Source organism: Tachysurus fulvidraco, chromosome 12, assembly GCF_022655615.1.
Source record: "Tachysurus fulvidraco isolate hzauxx_2018 chromosome 12, HZAU_PFXX_2.0, whole genome shotgun sequence".
Lineage (NCBI taxonomy): Eukaryota > Metazoa > Chordata > Actinopteri > Siluriformes > Bagridae > Tachysurus > Tachysurus fulvidraco.
Window position 1 is genome coordinate 26,510,512 of NC_062529.1, and position 8,370 is coordinate 26,518,881.

Here is an 8,370-nt window from a genome sequence, read left to right on the forward strand (position 1 = left end):
GTAGCACCAGCATCGTTACTCTGTGTCAGTGAATAAGGCTGTAGCACCAGCATCGTTACTCTGTGTCAGTGAATAAGGCTGTAGCACCAGCATCGTTACTCTGTGTCAGTGAATAAGGCTGTAGCACCAGCATCGTTACTCTGTGTCAGTGAATAAGGCTGTAGCACCAGCATCGTTACTCTGTGTCAGTGAATAAGGCTGTAGCACCAGCATCGTTACTCTGTGTCAGTGAATAAGGCTGTAGCACCAGCATCGTTACTCTGTGTCAGTGAATAAGGCTGTAGCACCAGCATCGTTACTCTGTGTCAGTGAATAAGGCTGTAGCACCAGCATCATTACTCTGTGTCAGTATCCTATGTGTTCCTTGGGTCACCTGCTTACTTCACACTATCTTGATGCCTTTTCTGTGGTGATTCCAGCTTTCCTAATATGGAGTTCTGTGATGACAAACCAACCCTAAGCCAAGACTTGTCTCCAAAGACTCTGTCGTCATCGTCAACAAGTTCACAACAAGCCCTCCATCCCTTCCTCCAGCTACCAGGTTCCTTTCTATCGTATTGGTTTCTTCCTGACAATTTTTCCAGGGAAATGTGAGCTCTAGGATCACCACTTGTCTTGTGCTTTCTGGCATCAAGATAATGTTCTGGAGGTTTGTGCAAATTGCATCAGCTATTTCTCTTAGGTCCTGATCATAGTGCCAGTGCAAGTACTGGTACCACCTGGTACCCCCCTGGTACCACCCCCCCCCCCTCCCATAGGCTTTAGGCAACAACTCAGTATATGCTCATGGCTTTCTCTTCTTTGTCACTGAAAAGGTTTGGGTGGATGAGCTGACTGACTGATTTAGAAAAGCTTCCAGATTCAGAAGGTCTCTGTCTTTCATAACTCTATCCATGAGGTCTGATGGTCCATCACTTACTCTTAACTGGTCCATGCACCCTGCTGTTGGACCACTACAATCCTGCTGGTTCCTTTAGCCCTGCTCTCTCCTCCTCCTGGATAAGCTTACTGTACATCTCCCCTTCTCTATGTCTTTATAGTGCAGTCATGGAATGCTACCCAGATCCCACAGATCCCAATAATCCCACTCTGATCTGCAGAAGTGATTTGTCCTGGTTGAGATCCTACTGATATCCTCCCATAGGAACGTTTAGGCTCATGGATAAACCACATCACTGACGTTGTAGTGTTTATTTGACGAGTGTTTATTTTCCACTAAAGAAATGTCAGTGTTATTTATCAATTCCTGTGAGTGTTTCATAATTTAATTGAAATCTTATACAATGCTGGAGGATGATGATGACGCTCTACAGAAATCATCTGTGATCTTATCAAAGTCTGAACCGTTCTTCGTTTGGGGAAAAAACATCCTCTTTAGAAAAATCTGTCCTGTTATTTATCTTGATTATGCTGTATGATCCCTGGAGGACTTGAGCTGTGTGTGTGTGTGTGTGTGTGTGTGTGTGTGTGTGTGTGTGTGTGTGTGTGTGTGTGTGTGTGTGTGTGTGTGTGTGTGTGTTTGTGAATATGAACAGAGGCATGGGTTGCAGAATAGTGAGTCATGATGTGAGCTGTGACTCTAAAACAAAGGTCAGAATAAACTGAATTAAACATGATTCTTTATGATATCTCTCAGCACAGCTACAGTAATATCCATGATTTATTTTTAACTCCTCGTGCTGCATGTAAAATACACCTCTATATAAAATACACCTCTATATAAAACACACCTCTATATAAAATACACCTCTATATAAAATACATCTCTAAATAAAATACACCTCTATATAAAATACACCTCTATATAAAACACACCTCTATATAAAATACACCTCTATATAAAACACACCTCTATATAAAATACACCTCTATATAAAATACATCTCTATATAAAATACACCTCTATATAAAACACACCTCTATATAAAATACACCTCTATATAAAATACATCTCTAAATAAAATACACCTCTATATAAAATACACCTCTATATAAAACACACCTCTATATAAAATACACCTCTATATAAAACACACCTCTATATAAAATACATCTCTATATAAAATACATCTCTAAATAAAATACACCTCTATATAAAATACACCTCTATATAAAACACACCTCTATATAAAATACACCTCTATATAAAATACACCTCTATATAAAATACACCTCTATATAAAATACACCTCTATATAAAACACACCTCTATATAAAATACACCTCTATATAAAATACACCTCTATATAAAACACACCTCTATATAAAATACATCTCTATATAAAATACATCTCTATATAAAATACATCTCTATATAAAATACACCTCTAAATAAAATACACCTCTATATAAAATACACCTCTATATAAAACACATCTCTATATAAAACACACCTCTATATAAAACACATCTCTATATAAAATACATCTCTATATAAAACACACCTCTATATAAAATACATCTCTATATAAAATACATCTCTATATAAAACACACCTCTATATAAAATACATCTCTATATAAAATACACCTCTATATAAAATACACCTCTATATAAAACACACCTCTATATAAAATACACCTCTATATAAAATACACCTTTATATAAAATACACGTCTATATAAAATACACCTCTACATAAAATACACCTCTATATAAAATACACCTCTACATAAAATACACCTCTACATAAAATACACCTCTATATAAAATACATTATATAAAATACACCTCTATATAAAATACACCTCTAAATAAAACACACCTCTATATAAAATACACCTCTATATAAAATACATCTCTATATAAAATACACCTCTATATAAAATACACCTCTATATAAAATACACCTCTATATAAAATACACCTCTACATAAAATACACCTCTATATAAAATACATTATATAAAATACACCTCTATATAAAATACACCTCTAAATAAAACACACCTCTATATAAAATACACCTCTATATAAAATACATTATATAAAATACATCTCTATATAAAATACACCATATAAAACACACCTCTAAATAAAATACACCTCTATATAAAATACACCTCTATATAAAACACACCTCTATATAAAATACACCTCTATATGAAATACACCTCTATATGAAATACACCTCTACATGAAATACACCTCTATATAAAATACATCTCTGTAAATAAATCTCAGCATCTGCTTTGTCAAACATTTGCTCAAAAGTAATAGAACACGACGACGAGTCGCTGAACATCTACAGCACATTCGATTCGAATCAAGACCGAAGTAAACGGTTCAAAATACTGAACTGAATCATTTTGTACATAAATACTTTAAATCTTGAGAGCTTTTGCTTGCTTACGTGTTAATAAATGAGGCCTGTGTTGAGTGCGTCAGCTGAACATAAGCTAACTAAGAGTTTAGATTTGAAGTAAATAAAAGTTTAAATAATAACTTCATGGGTTACAGCTGATAATTCTATACATGCTTTTTATTGTGTGTAGAAAAAGGACAGAAGATTTATTCACCAAAACTGTTTCACTCGTTTACAATAAAGTTAAAAAACAGTCGATAAAAGAACTGAATCATTTTGTTGTACAGATTTAAATGAATCAGACAGACACCTCTCATCCCGACTCGCCTCCAGCTCTGGCTGCCTCTTGACTTGTCTCACTCTGACTCTTCTGTCCCTTCTTAGGACTCCACCCATTTCTCTGACTCCGCCTCTCACTGTGACTCGTGTTATGACTCCATTATCCCTCTGATTCAAACTCCCTCTGACTGTCTTACCCTCTGACTCTGTCTTACCCTCTGCCCCTTCCTTACCCTCTGCCTCTTCCTTACCTCTGCCCCTTCCTTACCCACTGCCTCTTCCTTACCCTCTGTCTCTCACTCTGACTGAGATGGAACATTAACATTCTGTAGAGAGAGAAACAGACAGAAAGACAGACGGAAGGAAAGAGACTCTGAACAGCTCATTACACATTATCAGTCAGATTGGTCATGACACACACACACACACACACACACACACACACACACACACACACACACACACACACACACACACACGTAAAGGACAAGCTTAATGAGAAGGAAAGATGCTGACCTCATAATGCAGCAGTGTGTAGTTTTACAACACAGATATTTTCTTGCTCACACACACACACACACACACACACACACACACACACACACACACACACACACACACACACACACACACACACACACTTCAGGGGTTTTCCTGCCTTTCCACACCAGATCCGTCTCCTGACTCATCACACACTCAGTCTCACACTAAGAAGACGAGTTAAAGGTGCAAATTAAGGATCCTGTACGATAACAGTATCAGTTAAGATCAGTTTTAATCTGAAATGAAACATTACTGATCATTCAGTGGGGTGTGTTTATTTACTGAACGTTAAAGATGAAGCTCAGTGACAGACACACACACACACACACACACACACACACACACACACACACACACACAGCAGGACTTTAATGTTAGCGTCTCATTAAACACACTGTAATGTAGAATGGTGTGTTTATCATGCACACACACACACACACACACACACACACACACACACACACACACTCGTTCCCCTTAATGATTTGTTTAGGTTAATCGTGCTGTGATGTGAGGACTAATTTATGCTGAGTGTGAAGGAACAGTGTGATGAAGGTCACGTTAGGACTAAACAAACAGCTTACAGAGGAAAAGTGTCACACACCCATAAAGTGCTGCTATTGTGGGAGTTAATGGGATTCATTTGTGGGCTTCTTTAATTATTAGTCTGAGATACAATACAGCAGGAATAAAGAGAGGCTCGAGTCACCGGGCAGACGATCCGCAGAGTCACATCCTCACAACGAGGCAGAAACACAAGACTTAACACACACCAGGGAGCAGGTCAACACAGGAGGGGCTCGTTTAACACCCTCATTACTGCACACGTCACAACACCTCCAGAGAGGAACAGTCAGAGAACTGGAACACGAACACACACACACACACACACACACACACACACACACACAATTATGACATATTCTGAGCTTCGTCATATATAAGCTAATGAAGGTAGTGATTTAGAGCGGAGCAGGTGATCATTCATTCATTCATTCATTCATCTTCTACCGCTTATCTGAACTTCTCGGGTCACGGGGAGCCTGTGCCTATCTCAGGCGTCATCGGGCATCGAGGCAGGATACACCCTGGACGGAGTGCCAACCCATCACAGGGCACACACACACACACACACACACACTCACTACGGACAATTTCCCAGAGATGCCAATCAACCTACCATGCATGTCTTTGGACCGGGGGAGGAAACCGGAGTACCCGGAGGAAACCCCCGAGGCACGGGGAGAACATGCAAACTCCACACACACAAGGTGGAGGTGGGAATCGAACCCCCGACCCTGGAGGTGTGAGGTGAACGTGCTGACCACTAGGCCACCGTGACCCCCGCAGATGATCACCTGAGAGATAAACAGTGTAGGATCTTCATAATTAAGTTCCAGGTCATGTTGATGTTCTTATGAAGACAGAGCTGAGGAACAGGTGTGTGGTGTGTGATCATTAGGGGTCATTAGGGGTCATTAGGGGACATTAGGGGTCATTAGGGGTCATCCCCCGAAGGCATCTATTGTTATTGTCGGTTTTCTTATTCCTCTTCTTCCATAGAAGTCAATGGCAGCCCATAGAACCGTATGTAGGAAAGTTATGTAATTTGGCACACATGTAGAGGCCAGACTTAGAAGTTACTATAGCAACTTTGGTGTGTCTAGCTCAAACCCTTTAGCGCCACCAACAGTCCAAACATCCAATTATGTTCATGTTCATAACTGCTGACTCGTAAGGCCTAGAGACAGTTCTTGCATATTTTGGACCCTTTGCTCATGCTGATGCGAATGCACCATATGACGTCATTTCTGTCATGAATATCTATCTGTCATTTTGAATTTTACGTAATACCTACTCTTTCGAACTCCTCCTAGACCGTTTGTCCCATTTGCATGTCCTTTGGTATGTAGCATCTAGAGACACCCGAGACAAAAAGTTAGCAAAAGCTTTTTGACAGACCAATGCCTTCTCGTATACTGTGGCAACATACATGGTGGCGAGCACGCCAAAACGGACGTGAGGACGTATCTTCACAAAACTTATGCGTGTCGACACGAAACTTGGTATATGTCATTATAGTCATGACCTGAGGGTGCATGCAACGTTTCATGACAGCGCCACCTAGTGGCCACGAGATTTTAAAAACAATACCATATCGCTACGAAACTTGGCATGGTTCATCAGCGACATGTTCTGAGCGCATCTGATCGGCTTGACCCCGGAATGGCTGCTTGCAGCTATATTTATAATATATAATCAGAAGAGGAGAGAAAGAGGAGGACGATTATTATAAAGACAGACTAGATGAAGGACAGAGCAGGTCTGGGTTTATAATCAACGTGATTCAGTCCAACACTCCAGGAGCTCCAGAGAAGGCAGAGTGAAGAGCTCCGTATCAGGTGCGACACACACACACACACACACACACACACACACACACACACACACACACACGAACACCACAATGTTCTGGAACTGGGTTTGTACTCAAGCCGTTTGTGACATTTTTATGATGGTGTTCAAGTTCATTTTATTTCAAAATATTTAATGTTGAATTGATATTCAATAAAAAACCCAAACAAAACTCTTTCTTGTTCTTTATTAAATATCAAAGTCAGAAGTCAGAGATCTTTAACTGCGCACTAAATCACCTGGGATTCGTTTATCGATCCGACCTTAAAATTCTATTACGCTCCTTTCAGCTTCTGCAGTAACATTAATGTCATTATTACTGCATCACATCGTTAATAAAAACTAAGGAAGAATCTTTAGTTGATGAGAAACTTCTGTATCTGTGAATGTGAGAAAGGGAAGAAGTAAAAGATCAACAGCACGGCGTTAAGGGCACAAACACACAGTGTGAACACACGGGGATTAAACCTCATCAGCTGAACCTGAGAGAATCACACACACACACACACACACACACACACACTCACAAACACCGCATACACACTCACTCTCTCACACACACACCACATACACACTCCCACACACACTCACCACATACACACACTCACTCTCTCACACACACACTCACACCACATACCACACACACACACTCACTCTCACACATACCACACACACACACTCACTCTCACACACACCACATACACACGCTCCCACACACTCTCTCACACACACAACACACAGACGCATCCCATCATACAGGAGCGTAATAGTGTTACTGCTGTCGTCATCCATAAACAGAGGAGGTTCTAGATGGAGACGTGGGCGGGGCTTCCGCTGTTTAGAGCCAATCAGCTCAGAATAATTAATAATAGAAATAAGTTAAAGATCGCTGCAGCTGAGATTTGTAAAGACTGGTTTTCTTTATGATGTTAATCCCGTTGATTCGTCTATAAAGTCCTTTACACTGTTTATTATAAAATAGATGATTAAAAACTCTTTAAAATGTTGAAAACATCTGAATAAGAAACATTCCATAATCTATTTAATCAGCGCTTCATGACAACGACACCCACGAAGAAAGACCCACTTTCATTTACATATACGGACTCAAGGACACACCCACTCTCTACAGGTAGATATAAAGACACTCCCACTCACAGATCCTCCCATTTCCATATATGGTCCCAATAACACACCCCTTCAGATCAGCTCATTTAAATTAATAATGAAAGAAAAAGCCACTCAATCATTTAAACACATGACTGTCCTCATAGATGGACAGAAGGACACGTCCTCTCAGAGCTGCCATCATTTATTACATGTACTTTTAACCAGCCCACATTCACAGTAACGTGACCTTATATGAGATTATGGGTGTGTCCTCGAGTCCATATATGGACTGACACTGAATGGACAAGTGTCTATCTTAGAAGACAAACAACTCCTAAGTGCACTGGACATGGTTCGTCCCACTCTCACTCTAACAGCCTGAAGGACACGCCCCTGTGCTGGGTGTTGTGGACGTTACTACGCTGCAGCAGATGGAGATGTTTCTTCAAGGGAAAGTAAAAGATTTGGTGTTTAATAAAGTGATGAGGAGAAGCGGCTGTAGAGGAGTGTCACGCCGAGCGTCGCCTTTATTCAACAACACCAGGGGCGTAAAAACCAAAAGAAGAAGCAAAATGTCACTGACCCGGGGCTTTCCCTGTGTGTGTGTGTGTGTGTGTGTGTGTGTGTGTGTGCGCGCACCATGATCCCGTTCTCACTCTAACAGTCAGGAGGTAGAGAAGGTAAAGGTCAAGGCGTCGTGTATATACGCTGATTCCCTCG